Below are 17,243 nucleotides of genomic sequence, written 5' to 3' on the forward strand. Positions count from 1 at the left end.
TTTTGAAACAGGGTTTCACTATGTAGCCTAGGCTGCTCTCAAACTCAAGGTGATCCTCCTGCCTCAGCCTCCTGAGTGCTGGGATTATAGGCATGCATCACCACACCTGGTTTAAGAAAAAAATATTTTTGATATTTAATTCCTAATAAAGCCAGTCATCATGAGGGGAAATTCAGAACATCATAGGACTTTCTTATACCTAGTTTGCATTTATTAATGTCTCTCTATTAAATTATAAAACACAATGTACACGATGGGACTGTAGTAAAGGTTTTTGAGGGGGCTTGGAGGTTGTTTTGTTTGTGGCACTGGGGTTCAAGCCCAGGACCTAGAGCTAGGCAAATGCTCCCTCACTGAGCTACACCTGCAGCCCTGAAATCATCCTAGACTCATATCTTTTACTATTTGAATTCTACAGCCAACCTATCTTTCTTTAAAAAAAATTTTTTTTCAGAACTGAACCCAGGGGCACTCTATCATAGAACTACATCCCCAGCCCTTTCTATTTCTTATTTTGAGACAGGGTCTTAGTATGCAGCCCAGACCAGCTTCAAACTTGAAATCATCCTGCCTCAGCCTCCCAAATAGCTGGAATTATGGGCATGTGCCACCAGGCCTGGCTACAATTTTTTTTAATATTATCATTTGCAGAAGCAGACTTCAATGCTATAAACCTTAAGCTTTGGGCTCCTCAGTCCCACGGGCCACCAGAGGACGGCAGTGGGTGGTGGATCCTACAATATGTTCTCATCGGCACATGTTTTTGTCAGATTTTTATAGATAAGGCAATTTTGCTTGAATCAGTTAAGATCTATCTTGTTTCCCTATCTCGTTTTCCCCACAGTGCTCCTCTGCCTATGTCAGGGGAGGAGCAGTGGGACAAGGATGAGGGAAGCTGACATGGGACATATTTAGCTTGGGTTAGTGGAATGGGTGTGTGCAGTCTGCAGCCCATTCTGCCTATAATGAGTGAGATGCTGCTGGCTGTTTTGGCATAGGGACATTTTACTTAGTGCACGGGACAAAGTGAGTGACATAAAGGACAGGAAAGAGATCTTATGGGAACAGAAATATCCCCTCCATTGCCTGGCACTGAGACTTTGTAGGTCACGGAGAAGGACCAAGGTGTAAAATGTAAGGAGACAGAGAATGTGCAGAAAATTCTTCTAGTCATCAAACAGGCAAAATTTTAAGTGAAGGATTCGTTTCTCATTAACCCTGGCCAAAACTGAAATCTCTCAGGAATGTTCTCACTGAAGCAATGCGTGTAATTACAAACACCAACCTCCTTTCTCTGTCTCTGTGTCTCTGTCTATCTGTCTGTCTGTCTCTCGCTCTCTGGCAAAATAGATGTTATCAAGATTCCTGTTCAGGCCACAAATAAAACAGTAAAACTGCTAGCCATGGCTATTTATAACCCCAGCAGACAGAGGCTGAGGCAGGAGAACTGTCACCATGGGCCACATGGTGAGTTGAGTTCGAGGCCAGGATGAACTACATAGGGAGACCCTGTCTCTAAAAAAAACAGTAAAACAAACAAGGAATGCGCTTGTGTGTGTGTAATCTTCAGTTTTATGCATCAGATCACATCTTAGCATATCTGACACGTCTCATCCTGACAAAGTCTGGTGCCTCCAGAAGAAATAGCATGCTAAATTGCCACCAATGCAGTGAAATAGCCTGAAGAAAGCACCATACACATCAGAGAGCAAAAGATATAAACAAAGGAAGTGCTCAAGAGAGAAAGCACGACATAAAATACGATGCCAGAAGGAGGAGCGAGCCCATCCATCACATTACATCAATAAATGCAAATGGAGTCAGCCTGCTTTGGAAGGAAAATCTATGATCTGCCTGGGACCAGACATCCCTGAATGCCATGTCAGGGCCTGCTGCCTCAGCTTCTGCCCTGTCTCTTTGCTGAGCTCCACTGACCACAGAACCTCACCATGTGGCCACTGCACTGTCCATCCTGACACTCAGGCTAGGACTGTGAGATTAGGTGACTTCCTGTCCTCGTGGCACTAGGGACACCACTGTTCATGGTGAGTGGTTGTGACAGCCCTTGGCATGAAGTAACAGGAAAATGGTTCAGGTTTTCACCTGTGGTTAGTTGGGGGACGGTAGAATTGGGCTCGAAAAAGAAGCCATCTTTTATTAACAGCAGTGAATCTCAAAAAAAAGATGATGATGGGCTGGGCATGTGGTGCACCCCTGTAATCCCAGTCCTAGGGAGGCTGAGGGAGGAGGATCACTGTGAGTTTCAGGCCAGCCTGGGCTACATGGTGAGACTCTGTCTCAAAAACCAAAAACCAAAAAAGATGATGGCAGGTTCAGGGTAGCTAAGGGCCAATACTAGATGTGTGAAAGCCACGGGAGGCTCTAAAATGGCAAAAAAAAAATTTCTTTTTGCAGTACTGAGGATCAAACCCAGTACCTTTGCACTGAGCTATATCCCCAGATCTTTTTCTTTTTTACTTTGGGACAGGGTCTCACCAAGTCACTAAACTGCCCAGGCTGGGTTTGAACTTGTGATCTTCCTGCCTCAGCCTTCCAGAATGCTGGGATTATAGGCCTGCACTACCACAGCCATCTTAAAATAGTAGTTTCTAAGGAAACTGTCGTGACTCGAAGCTTTAGGGCCAACTGCTAAACATTAGGCTCAGCACCTGGCTGTAAGTGTGACAGAGCTGCCAGAGAAGAGCAGCTTGGGGTTGGGGCACTAGGCAGATGAGCCTGAAAACCTGGCACCTTGAGCCCCTTGAAACACAGAACCTTGGTGTGGCCCTTGCACATGCCGGTGGGGTGGAGATGCCACTGTTTCTTGGCACTTTGTGAGGCAGTGTGCACAGGGCCAAGTGGGGACAGCAAGGGGACCGCAGATGCACTGGACAAGGCCCGAAGCCTGCCTTCTGCAGACACCAGCAGCCCAGGTACAGTATAGGAAGCGTGGCATCCCTGAGATGCACTGTGGGCTGGCAGGAGTGGATGCTGCACGGAGCTGGACTATCAGGTAAAAGCGGGTTTGGGATCTGGAACAGCAGAGGCCTGGCAGAGGCCAGGTAGATAAACTAGGGTGCCTTGGCCACTCTGTGGCCTTGCTAGTCAAGGTGGATGGACACCCCATGAAGGGAATGATCGATTTTTTTGTTTTTGTGTTTTTGTTTTTGAGACAGGGCCTCATTATGTAGTGCAGGCTGCCCTTGAACTTACTATGTAGTCCCAGCTGGCCTCAAACCTGCAGTGATTCTCCTGTCTCAGCTTCCCAAGAACTGAGATTATAGGCATGCACCACCACGCCCAGCTGATTTATATATATATATGTTTTAAATCTACAGCTGAGAGACAAAAGACTGGTGCTCACTGAAGTGGAAAATGTCAGTCGCTTGTCATTTTCTGACCTAAATTTTCAGACGCAGGGTCCGCTGACTGGAGAGGGGCTGGGCCCTGAGAGACCCCATCCCAAGTATATATGGAAAGAGTCCTCAAGTCCTCCCATAGGGGCTCAGCAGCCACTCAGCCAGGTAAACTTAGTGCACAGGACACAAAGACTACTCAGGATCTGAAGGGATTGCTTCATATGGCTCTTAGCTCGCCTGCAACCAGGAGACTGGCAGTGCCATCATGGTATCCTTTTGTTCCTTGGATTACAGAAGTCAGGCAGCAAGTGAACTTTTTTTTTTGGAGACAAGGTCTCACGATGTAGTCCAGGCTGGCCTTGAACTCACAGCAATACTCCTGTCTCAGCCTCCTGAGTGCTAGGATACAGGCATGAGCCACTACACCTGCAGCGGCACACAAGTGGACTTTTGTCCCAATTCTCTTCCCATTGGTCTGACAATATTTCTATAACAATAAACATGTCAAAGAACTAAAGAAAACAGGGGAGAAAGTTCAATATTCTACATGTAGGATAGCATTTCTGAAAGTCTCAGTCTTAAAAAACTAATGAATTTGGTTCCAGAAATTTTAGGGCTTCTGGATTCTTGAGTCAGGGCATTAAAAAAAGAGCAAGGGACATGACTCTAATTTCTAAGTGGCTTCTAAACACATTGGAAAGCACTCAACTTCATGATTTTAATTTGTGTGTCTTAAGAATGAGGTTGAGCATCTTTTAACATGTTTGACAAACCATTTCTATTTCCTTTTTCTGGGAATGCTGATTTTGGTTTTCACCCATTCCCCCAACTCTCATTTAGTAAAGATCAAGATATTTGCCTGTACGGATTTGGGTGAGTAAGCAGGGATGAGCAGTCACTTGTATACATCAGGGGAAAATGCATGTATGAATTAAAGGTGGCTTTTTTGAGGGACTCTTGACAATGTCTTAAAATTATAACTACACGTATCTTTTATCCAATCAATTCTCATTCTAGAAACAGCAATATTTGAGTTGTTTTGTTTTGTTTTATTTTGTTTTGTGTTGTGTGGTATGTGTTTCTTTTTTGTTTGTTTATTTGTTTTTTGAGACAGGGTCTCACTATGTAATTCAGGCTGGCCTTGAACTCACGATGTAGTCCAGGCTGGCCTTAAACTCATGGCAATCCTCCTGCCTCAGCTTCCCAAATGCTGGGATTCCAGGGGTGTGCTACCACACACAGCCAGGAATAGCAATATTTGAATAACAATGGGCTGTTCAGGAGTAGCAATGAGTGTTTTTGTTTGAAATAGCAGACCATTAAAAGCAATCCAAATGTCTATTCATGGGGAAACTGACTAACAGTTCAAAGAAATACTATGAGCCAGGTGTGGTGACACATTCCTGTAACCCCAGCACTCTGTTTTTGTTTGTTTGTTTTTGGTACCTGGGATCGAACTCAGGACCTTGCGCTTGCGCTGCAGGCGCTGAAACCACTGAGCTAAATCCCTGGCCCAACCCCAGCACTCTGTGAGGTTGAGGCAGGGGGATTGCAAGTTCTAACCTAGCCTGGGCAACTTAGTGACTTAGCCAGGCCCTGTCTCAAAATAAGAAATAAAAAAGGACCAAGGAGTAGCTCAGAGCAAGAGCCCTGGGTTCAATCCCCAATACTGCAAAAACAAACAAAAAACTCTGGAGCCATAAAGAAAACGCAGCATACATACACACAACATAGAGGAGTATGTGTGTGCACATGCACATGTGCACACTATGAATGTATCTTACTTGCTCAATGACAACAGCAAGAACAGCACAATGACTCAGCAGTCACTCCTTCATACACAGTACTGGGGGCTTTGCTGGGCCAGGAACTGTCCTAGGTGCTGGTGACACGGAGGCCAACCAAACAGGTCTGGTCCAGGCTCTCAGGATGACGACATCCTTCAGGGGCAATGAACAAAGGAGATCACTGCAGATAGTGGTGGATGCCACAAAGCTCATGAGAGACTGGGTGCAGGGGCTGCCCTAGAGCCTGCAAGAAAAGAATACAGACTCCAAGGCAGAAAGGGGCTTAGAGGCCTAAGGCTCCCATGGCGGCCATGGGACAGCAGTGACCCGTAGGGGAGGGCAGTGCAGGATGGGTCTGAGCAGTGGGCAGGCTTGGAATTCACACTTTATTCTAAAAACATGTTCTCAGTGTGTACAATGGGGCCTGTAGCCAAGTGTGCTGGAACAGACCCATAATCCCAGCACCTAGGAGGCTGAGGCAGGAGGATTGCCACAGGTTCCAGGCCAGCTTGGGCTACATAGTGAGTTAAAGGCCACCCTGGACTATGTAGCAAAATCCTGTCTCAAAAATAAAAACTTTTTTTTTAAATGGATGTTTGTCTATGTACATAAATACATCTCTCTCTCTTTTTTTTTTTTTTAACATGTGTGGTTGTTTATGTACATCATATTTCTGGAAGGAGAAACGAGGCTCTGACAATGGTGACTCCCTCAGGGGACTGGGGCTCCAGGGCAGGAAGGAGATGTGCTCCATAGAGCAGTGTTTTTTGTGCTGTTTGATATTTTTACCGTGTACATAAATTACTTTTTCAATTAAAAACTAGTTAATTTTTTAGACTGTGAAAACATCTTAATATTCAATCTTAGCTATAATCAGAGAAATACAAATGAAAACATCAGGGAAATAAGATTTTTAAAGGAAGGATTTAAAAACTCATAAAGCTCTTGGTTGATGAAAATACAACAACAACAACAAAAATGGAGCCGTGTACTGTTCGTCTATTTTATTTCTGGGGCTGAGTGGTGGTAACCCTTACCTGACGATGATCTCACAGTTTTGATATCAAAGGCCTTCATTTTTTGGCAGATCCTTACTTCAAGCATCCCATGTCCATGAATTTCCCCCCAGAAAAGGCTTGGGCGGGTGCAAAGGTTAAGCTACAAGGATATTCATCCTAATAGGCTAATATCAGAGGAGACATCGGAACTATTTACTTATTTTTGCGGTGCTGGAGACCAGTCCCAGAGTTTCATACACTCACTCACAAGCTACTGAACTCTATGCGCATCCCTACTAAAACAATTCAAACAGGTCATTTATTTAAATAGACTACAGTAACTCCCTACCGTAATACTGCATGTCTGTATCTTAGGGGCTGTTAAGAGATACTAAGTGTCATGCAAAATCTTCTCAATTTATTGTTAGATGAAACCCAAATTATGGAGGAAAATGTTCATAGTCCCATTTTAACAAGTGCACATGTATGAAGGCTGCAAAAGTACTAACAGTAGTTAATAAATGATGGTCCACATATAGTTTATTTGTTTATAATGAACTTTGAAAATGACTTTTTTTTTTTTTGGTACCAGGGATCCAACTTGGGACCTTGCACTTTCAAGGCAGTGGCAGAATCACTGAGCTAAATCCCCAGCCCCGAAAATGACTTTTAGAGCCAGGCATGGTGGCACACACCTGTAATCCCAGCACTTGGGAAGCTGAGGCAGGAGGATGGCTGTGAGTTTGAGGCCAGCCTGGGCCACATAGGGAGTTCAAGCCCAGCCTGGGCTATACAGAGAGACCTTGTCTCAAAAAGTAAGGGAAAAGAAAGATTTTTACTTTTTGGACCTCCAGTGCATGTAATTGCAATTCTTAGATAAGAACAGGCCATCATTGTTTAGCTCAGGCATTGGTCACTTTCGTCTTATTTCCTCTGACTTGTTCACGCATGCGTGTGTGTGCGCGCTTACCTCTACAGCGGACTAGAGTATTGTAACCCACCTCCTGGCTACAACATTGCATGTAACTCTCCATGGCTCCTCTCTTCTCCCATCCTCAGCCTCCCTCAACTAAAAGTAACCACCACTCACAATTCTGTTTGTCATCCCTTGCTTTTTACAATTACTGTTTTAATAAGCCAGTTATGTGCTATTAAATACATTCATATGATTGAGCAACTACCACCACCTTCTATCCAGAGATCTCACTTCATGATGCAACCCAAACCCTGTGCCTGTTAAACAGTAATATCTTGCTGGGCCTGGTGGTGCACATCCATAATCCCAGGACTCTGGGTGGCTGAGGCAGGAGGATCACCATGAGTTTGAGGCCAGCCTGGTCTACATAGTAAGTTCAAGGCCAGCCTGAAGTACATAGTGAGATCCTGTCTCAAAAACACAAAACAAGGGGGCCGGGGATTTAGCTCAGTGGTTTCACCACCTGTTGCACAAGCACAAGGACCCGAGGTCGATCCCCGGTACCAAAAAAAAAAAAAAAAGAATGGGCTGGGGATTTAGCTCAGTGGTTCTGGAGCCTTCCTCCAAAGTGCAAGGTCCCAACTTCAATCCCCAGTGCAAAACAAACAAACAAACAAACCACAAAACAAGGGCCAGGGATTTAGCTCAGTGGTGCCGCTGCCTGCCTCACAAGCACAAGGTCCTGAGTTGGATCCCTGGTACAAAAACAAAAACAAACACACAAAACAAAACAAAACTCCCCAAACAGTAACATCCCAATTCCTCCTTTCCCCCTCCACCCCCTGCCTTGGCAACCACCACTCCACTTCCTGTTTCTATGAGTATGACTTTTCTAGGTGCTGCCTACAAGTGGAATCACAATATTTACCCTTTAGGGATTGGCTTATTTCACCTAACATAATGTCCTCAAGGGTCACTGCAGCTTGTGACAGAATTTCCTTCCTTTTGGGGACTGCACAATATTCCATTGTATATGGATACCACCGTTTATTTATCCACTCATCCATCAGTGACTACTTAGGTTGCTTCCACCTTTTGGTATTGTGAATTAGTGCAGCTATAAATATGGGTGTGCAAATACCTTTTCAAGCTTCTGCTTTCAGTTCTTTTGGATGTGTACTCAGAGGTGGAATTGCTGGACCACAGGGTAATTCTATTGTTAATTCTATTTTTTTTTTTTTAGGTACAGGGATTGAACTCAGGTCCTTGCACTTGCAGGGCAAGAAGTGGAACCACTGAACTAAATCCCCAGCCCTCTATTGTTAATTCTTGTAGGAAGCACCGTGCTGTTTTCCGTAGTGTGGCACTGATTTACAAGCAAGTTCCCACCCACTGTGCATAAGAGCTCAGATTCTCCCCAATGGAAGGCACAGACTGACATGTACAGACCCTGAGAACGCCTGGTAGGAAAGAGGATGCAGCTCTGAAGAAAACTCTGTGTGTATGAGAAAGAGTGTGGCTGGAGTGGATGGGGCAGCGGGGGCAGCGGGGCCAGCGGGGCCAGGACTCCAGCTCCTGCCCAGCCACCCTGCCCAGTGTCTGCAGGTGACAGCAAAGCCTTTTGTGTTGAGGTGTTATCTTTTTCTTCTTCATTGCTAACAGCTCCTCATATTTTCCACCAATTTGTCATTCTGTTTGGAACTAAACACATCCCCAAAAGGTTATGAAAGACATCTTGTCATTCTTTTTAAAATAGAAACTCCACTTACAGAGATTCCTTAGCTTTTTATTCTGGCTCACTACACTCTGTGTGCTACCACACTGTTTTAATTTTTGTAGTTCAAGGAGACAATCCGATGACCAACAGGGCGAGCTCCCTCTAGTGACTCTTGTCCATTTGAACTTGGAGTTTCCTCTTGAACTTGTTTTTCTAGGTGAACCTGTTTGGCACTGATTAGAGACCTTGAGTGACGATCAACCTTCAGTACCTATCATATTTACCCAAAAATAAGACCGAGAGGGCCGGGGATTTAGCTCAGTGGTTTTGCTGCCTGCTGCACAAGCGCAAGGACCCAAGTTTGATCTCCGGTACCAAAAAAAACAACAACAAAAAACAAAAATAAGACCAGGTTTCATAATAACTTTTGCTCCAAAAGACTCAAATGGGCTTACTTTCAGGGGACACCTTTTTGTGTGTGTACAAAAAACTACATTTATTCATTCACTAATGTACAAAAATCTACATTTATTCAAATACAGTCATGTCATCTTCTGGAACATCATCATAACTCTCCAAACCCTGCATTCTGGCCTGAATTTCTTGCAACTCCATTGGCCCCTGTCTCTCATGTCCAGCAACAGAGCTCTCCTTAAATGAGCATTTCTTGTCCACATAGCCTGCTCGTAGTAGTGCATCATTACAACACATGATGTATTGATTTATGAAGATTCCTATTAGACACAACCATGCTTGATAGTTATCAAGTGCTCACATTATTTGTGCATTGTGTTTGTACTCCGATTGATCATTCGACAATAAATCTTAAATTTAACTGTTTACATAGATGTTTACCTCTCTCCAAAGGCACCTGCTTGGGTATTTACAAATTATAATTTATATTTACAAATTATAATTTATATTATCATTTATTTAATGTATTTATGTAACTAATATTACTTCTTTATATTTAATTATATATTGATGCTATTTCATAATTCAATATATTCATCATGTGTTTCAATAGACTTTTTTTTTGAGACAGGGTCTCACTATGTAGTCCAGACACCTTGAACTAACTGTAGCCTAGGCTGGCCTCAAACTTGTGGCAGTCCTCCTGCCTCAGCCTCCCTAGTGCTGGGATTACAGGTGTGGGCCACCTTACCTGGCTATGACAGACATATTAAATGTGTCCGTCTGGCTGATGATCTTAACTGGGGCTTATTTTGGGGATAGGACTTATACTATGAGCATCCTGAAAAATCATGCTAGGGCTTGCTCTCCAGAGAAAATGCAGTAGGACATCTTGATGCTGAGCCCCAGACAGGTCTCTCTGTCCTGCAGGAGCCTCCATACTAAGGCAGTCAGAGAGACAGTAACTCACTCTTGGCTGTTTGAGGCAAGAGACCTGAAAAGAGTGTTCTCTTTCACTCTGTCCCGCCTGCTGCCAACCCCACTGTGGTTGTCTTACCCAGAGCCCTTGAGAAACTTGCCTGTTTCTGGCAAAGGGTTGAATCTGTGTTTTCCTCGGCCAGAGCCTCTTCGAGGCCACCTCGGTTGGAGCAGCTGCGGTCACAGAAGTGCCTGGCACTCCGGTCTCCTGCTATGACAGCAGCTACTGCAGGACACAGAGCTTTAGAAAATAATCACCCTCATATTGTAAATGTCTTAATGCTGACTGTGAGGGAAACCCTGTGACAGGCCGAGGTGGGACAGACAGATGTGACCAGTGTAAGTCCCTTGTGTATCGATCCAGGGGCCCCCCACCAGGTCCCCACTCCGACCCCTGGACATCATGTGCTTGATCAGGCAAACAGGGTCTGCTTGTGCACCGAGTCACATTTTGATCATGTTTAAGTCTTTGTCTGTCTGCTGTGCCTCACGGAGAAGTGAGTGATCTCCGAGGACCAGCATGTCACAGCAGGATCTTTCTATGGCATCAACTCCATCTGAGTGATCGTAAAGAACGAGAACTGCTAAAGGACAACTTTCTTTCTTTTTCTTTTCTTTTTTTTTTTTTTGGTACCAGGGAATGAACTTGGGACCTTGTGCTTGCAAAGCTGGCAGCGGAACCACTGAGCTAAATCCCCGGCTTTTTTTGTTTTTTTGAGACAGGATCCCACTATGTAGTTCAGGCTGGGTTTGAACTTGCTATGTAGCCCAGCAAGTCCTTGACCTCTCCTTGATCCTCCTGCCTCAGCCTTCCAAATACTGGGATCACAAGTGTGTGCTACCAAGCCTGGCCCTTTCTTCCTTTTTCATTTTTGTGATGGTAGCAGGTTTTCCAAATACAGCTCAACAATATCTGTGAAGAAAGAGTTTGAGCTCTTATTGTTTCTGGTCTTCTATTGGAGAATGATCAATCCTCTGACTGCCTAAAAGGGGGATGGCAAGGACTAAAGGAAGAAATAGAACAGAGACTTTCGTAATTTCAAAGTATATGGGGGGCCGGGGGGTCAGAGCCTCAGAGGGGGCAAAGACAAAGACATTCTGAGCTTACCACTATTGGGTACACACAAGAATTGGAAGGAGTATGGAGTGACTCAGAGAGCAGCGATAATCCTATGTCTCCTATGTCGGTGAGGATCTCAGGTTGATAAGGATCTTATGTTGATTAGGGCGGTGAGATGAGCAAACTATTCTTACAATAGTAGGTGGGACAAGTTAAGCTGATAAGGAATTTGTGCCTCCCTAAGTGAAACCTTTCTCATTTTTTAAATTACTATTTAGTTCTCAAAGAACCGGGATATCTTCAGTTGATGTAATCTTGCCTTTGAGTGTCACACCATCGTGGGACCATTGAGGCCTCAGCTGTGACAGGAAGCAAAACGGAGTTATGTTTCCACATGCAATAGCCAGCTCCAGGGCAAGGACATTAGGCCTCAGACAACCCTAATCATAATTTAATTATGAAATGATTTTCCCCCAAAATTATAGAGAATGGCTCTCGACAGTCTTCTCAAGTTCTGTTCTCCGGCTAGTGCGAGGAGAAAAGTACCTGCAAATATGGTCCTGACCAATGCCTTTGCATATAGCTCTATCTGGAGGAAAAGCAGACCATGTGTCTATTTTCTGTCCCAGCCAGGTCCCAGCACCTTGTGGAAGGCTAGTGACTCCTGAGGTCCCTGGTCAAAGGTGGGTGTTGAGCGGTGCGCTTGCCTGGCCCCTCTGAACTCGGGGTGCTCCCCTCTGGCAGCTCCACAGCCCTCCCAGAACCCCAGGAAGGTGCGTGTGGGGTGAGCCTAACCCACCTGCCCACACTGCACCTCAGCTCGTGTGCCTGCAGCGTGGCAGGGCTTTCTCCAAGGCTGCTGCCTCTGGGGGACCCAGGTCTCCTCATCAGGGGTGGCACGGGCTTTTGACTCCCTGACCCTTGCTGTCCTTGCATCTTCCCACTGTCTCAGGGCCTGAGACAGGCCACACATCCCTCCTCCAGGAGTGGAGAGAGCTGCCCTCTTCACTCAGGTTATCCACGCGCTCCCAGTGTGGTTGTGGGAATGCTGAAGCGTATGGGGGGGGGGTGCCACATACACACAAGACCAAAAGGAAAGTATTTAGGTAGGAAGCTGTTCTACAAGGCTAATGTCTTGATGCATAATTGTATTTTGAATGCCAGAAGCTGGATATTAATTCTTATTTTCCTCATCCTTTGAACCATTTCCAATTTCACTGAACCTGGTGCCATCTCCTGTGAACCACGCTGTTGTTTTAGAGCCTACTAAGACAGAAAAATGGGCTGCCAATAGAATTATAAAAAATGTGATCTTATTTAGAACTTTGGTTTGAGCTTATGGCAAAAGCTCCTTTCAGGCTCATTTAAACATACATTTGTATCATAGATCACTGTTGTGCAAATGTAAAAAGGAAAATCGAAGGAAAACAAATTGGAAGGTATTGCTAAAACCTCTTTACAGAGGAGACTGATGTGGAGACAGATTCTTCTAAATCCCTTTTTGACTCAGAGTCAGCAATGACCGTGTCTGTCTACACAGCATTGCAGCCTGTGCATCCGTGTTGTTGATGCAGGATCTGTGTCTTAGTTACTTTTCTCATTGCTGAGACCAAATACCCAACACCCACAAGTTAAGGGAGGAAAGGTTTATTTAGCTCAGTTTGTAGGTGTCAGTCCATAATTGGCTGACTCCAAAGCAGGCTGGCACAGCAGACAAGAATCACAGAGGAGAAACAGTTCATGGTGGGCAGAAGGCAGCAAAGCAACAAGGAACCTCAACAGCATCTTTCTATCCCTTACATTTTATCCAGGCTACTAAGGGCAGGTAGCACTCACACCCTTAATCCTAGTGCCTTTGATCCTAGCATTGCACCATAAATCTGTCCCAGCATCACACACTCTAAATACAGCCACCTCTGAGAAAGCCCCACCTATGACTGCATGAGGCTTTGGGGGACATCTAGATACAAGCCATAACAAACTCAGGTCCTTGCGCTTGCAGCGCAGGCGGTGGCACCACTGAGCTAAATCCCCAGCCCAAGCCATAACAATCTCTTAAACCAGTGTTACACTTCTGCTTCTAAAGTTTTCTTCCAAAACGTTGACTGACACCCATTCTGCAAGTGTTTGTTCTACACCTCCTGGTTCTTTCTTAAATCTTTTTTTTTTAGACAAGGTCTCCTTATGTAGTTCAGGCTGGCCTCAAACTCATGGAGATGCTCCTGTCTCAGCCTCCTGAATGCTGGGATTACAGGCATCCACCACCACACCTGGCATTTAAAAAAAATCTTATAGTTGGTGTTAAGAGAAGGTATTCAGACTAGGTTTGCTCATTTGCAGATGACGATAACAGCCAGTCATGACTGCAGCCTGGCCAACACCTGGCATCAGTGGTACTGATTGCAGCACATGCCTCAATTTCAAAGAAATGCACTCATTCACAATGACAGATTCCAGTAAACCTTAATATTTGTCTTTTCCCACAACAATGCTTCTGCCTCTAGGCAGGTAGACACTTTAAGTCCACATGGCAAGAAGGTCCTGTTCTTGGAAAGACTCTGATACTTTCTGAGATATCAATCCTATTGCATAGATATCTCTGGAAAAGAAATCTTTGAATATAAACTTTGACCACAATTCTGCTATTTCTTTGGACAGAGTCCTAAAAGAAGGGTTTGATTCTTAAGAATAAGGCTGAATAGGGCCGGGGATTTAGCTCAGTGGTTTCGACGCCTGCTGTGCAAGTGCAAGGACCTGAGTTCGAGCCCTGGTACCAAAAAAAAAAAAGAATAAGGCTGAGGGGCTGGGGATTTAGCTCAGTGGTTCTGCCGCCTTCCTTGCAAGCGCAAGGTCCTGAGTTCGATCCTCGGTACCAAAAAAAAAAAAAAAGAATAAGGCTGAATGCTCTTTTTTAGACTATATATCCTAGGTACTGTATCAGATGTGAGGTTAGGAGCACATGCTTAAACACACACACACACACACACACACACACACACACACACACAGTGCAGGAGACCAGAAAGCACTCTAGGTAGCCCAGAACTGATCAGGAGCCCCTCAAAGACAGGAGCAGGAGGGGGAAAAAAGACAGGAGCAGGAGGCCAGAAGGAGGAGAAAAATACAGCAAAGCCACATGAAAAAGAAGCCTGCTCTGGAGGTGATGTGCACCCTGGGGCCCTGACATGCAGATGGAATCATGGGAATGGAAGTAGGTGCTGAGGTCTTCCGAGGGGCTTGCCGGCTCTGCAGCAAGAACATGGGACTTACCCCTGCTTTCCTTCCCTGCTGTGCCAAATAGGCAGCCACAGAGGTGCCTGGCTGCAGTTAGGAGGGGCCAGGGGGATGCTCGAGCTCATAAAGTGTCCTCAAGGATACCGCCCTCGGGAGCAAGCAGGAGCTGAATACACAAGCCAGGGGCTGGGGTGCAGCTCAGTGGTGCAGCGCTCACCTAGGATGTATTAGGCCCTGGGTTCCAACTTCAGACCCAGGAAAAGAAAAAAAGCTATGGGCTTAACCAGCCAGTAGTGTCCCAGTCCTCCACACAAATAGCCGCATTCAAGGTGGAGGAAACAGCTCGAGTTCATACACCGGCTACATAGTTAGGTACCTTTAGCAAGTAAAAAGGGATCTGACATCAGCCCCCTGAGCTGGCTCGGCACATGCCTGCCCAGAGTTCTGCTAGGACTCAAGAAGCGAGGAAATCCATGGCAAAGCTCATAGGAGCAAGCAAAGACAATCACATCTCAGAGCCCAAACATGCCTTTTTTGGGGGGGGATACCGGGGATTGAACTTGGCACCTTGCTCTTGCGAGGCAGGTGGATGGCACCACTGAGCTAAATCCCCAGCCCTAGGTGGCCAAAGATAGCCAGGTGTGGTGGTGCACGCCTGTGATCCCAGCTCTTGGGAGTCTGAAGCAGGAGGATCGACATGCGTTCAAGGAGAAGAGCCTGAGTTACATAGTGAGTTGAAGGTCAACCTGGACTACATAGCGAGAGAGAGAGAGAGAGAGAGAGAGAGAGAGAGAGAGAGAGAGCGCAAAGAGCAAAGATATTTGAGGAAAAACACCAACTGGAAACAGTAATGCCAAACTCAACAAGCAAAGTAACAGGACTTTAATTATATTCAATATCCTCAATAGATATTTTTTGTTTTGGCAGTAGTGGGGATTGAACCCACCATTTTCATACTGAGCTACATTGTCAACCCTTTTTTTATTTTGAGACAGGGTCTCGCTAAGTTGCTAAATTTTCCAGGCTGGCCTCAGTCTTGTGATCCTCCTCCCTCAGCCTCCCAGAGTGCTAGGATTATAGGCAGGTGCCATTACCACTGGCTGTCAGATAGTTTTGTTTGTTTGTTTGTTTTTGTTTTTGTTTGGTACCGGGGATCAAAATCGGGTCCTCGAGCTTGCGAAGCAGGCAGCGGAACCACTGAGTTAAATCCCTGGCCCTCAGATAGTTTTTTTAATTTGCCACTCAAAAATAAAACTTAGCTCTTCCGCCACCATTTTAAATCCAACTCCATACAACGCTCCACCCCCACCAGAACCCCCGCGACCCGGACTGCGTGCCCGCTCGCCCCTGCAGACGGCTGCCTTCATGGAGGACATGAACAAGTACAGCAATATAGAGGAGTTCACCTAGGGGTCAAGATCAACTAGAGCAAGAACCATCAGGATGATGGTAAAATATTTATTGGAGGATTGAGCTGGGATACAAGCAAGAAAGATCTGATGGAATATTTGTCTCGATTTGGGGAAGTTGTAGGCTGCACAATTAAAACACACCCAGTCACTGGAAGATCAAGAGGGTTTGGATTTGTGCTTTTCAAAGATGCTGCTAGCATTGATAAAGTTTTGGAGCTAAAAGAACACAAACTGGATGGAAAATTGATAGACCCCAAGAGGGCCAGAGCTTTAAAAGGGAAAGAACCCCCTAAAAAGGTTTTTGTGGGTGGATTGAGCCCAGATACTTCTGAAGAACAAATTAAAGAATATTTTGGAGCCTTTGGAGAGATTGAAAATATTGAACTTCCCATGGTTACAAAAACAAATGAAAGGAGAGGATTTTGTTTTTATCACATACACAGATGAAGAGCCAGTCAAGAAACTGTTAGAAAGCAGATACCATCAGATTGGTTCTGGAAAGTGTGAAATCAAAGTTGCACAACCCAAAGAGGTATATCAGCAGCAACAGCAACAACAAAAAGGAGGAAGAAGTGCTGCAGCTGGTGGGCGAGAGGGTACTAGGGGTCAAGGCCGAGGTCAGGGCCAAAACTGAAACCAAGGGTTTAATATAACTATCATGATCAAGGATATGGAAATTATAATCGTGCCTATGGTGGTGAGCAAAACTATAGTGGCTATGGCAGATATGATTATACTGGGTATAACTATGGGAACTATGGATATGGACAGGGATATGCAGACTACAGTGGTCAACAGAGCACTTATGGCAAGACATCTCAAGGGGGTGGCAATTGCCAAAATAATTACCAGCCATACTAAAGAGGAAGACATTGGAGAAGACAGGAGATACTAAAGAAATCTTGCAGGACAACATTGAAGATTGGTCTTCTGTTGCTCTAATGATTATTTTGTAAAAGACTTTCTAGTGTACAAGGCACAACTGTGTCCAACTGTATATAGCTGCCAATTAGTTTTCTGTTTTTACTTTGTCCTTTGCTGTGTGTTATGACTCAGTGTGGATTTGTGTTTATACAAATTTTATTTGTATGATTTCATGTTAAACCCCAAATAAACGCTTCCTTATGTGATTGTTCAAAAAAAATTTTTTTTAACTTTATTGGAGATTTAAAAAATCAATTCGAGGTTTGGGTAAAAGATAATCAGATGTTAGGAAAAACACTCAGGCAGGATGGATGCAGTTGAAATACAATTCACTGAGCAGAAAAAATAAAGCAGCCAAGAAGGAAGGGAAGAAAAAGTTGTTTCAAAAACATGAGAGATTATAAGGTGCAGTTAGGGTTCCCTCCTCAATAACAACTTGAAATG

General features: G+C 44.9%; 1 pseudogene across 1 annotated transcript in view; it reads left to right on the forward strand.

Moving 5' to 3' along the window:
- LOC147824884 (heterogeneous nuclear ribonucleoprotein D-like pseudogene) overlaps positions 1 to 17,010 on the forward strand; it is an 18,790-nt pseudogene extending 1,780 nt beyond the window's left edge. The window contains exon 2 of the transcript XR_015441765.1: positions 8,304 to 17,010. The product of XR_015441765.1 is annotated as a heterogeneous nuclear ribonucleoprotein D-like pseudogene (transcript). The remainder of the gene's footprint in view (positions 1 to 8,303) is intronic.
- The last annotated feature ends 233 nt before the right edge of the window (positions 17,011 to 17,243 follow it).

The sequence above is a fragment of the Heterocephalus glaber genome, unplaced genomic scaffold (assembly GCF_053883595.1).
Source record: "Heterocephalus glaber isolate CG9 unplaced genomic scaffold, H.glaber_assembly_v1.0 deba00001531, whole genome shotgun sequence".
Classification (NCBI taxonomy): Eukaryota; Metazoa; Chordata; class Mammalia; order Rodentia; family Bathyergidae; genus Heterocephalus; species Heterocephalus glaber.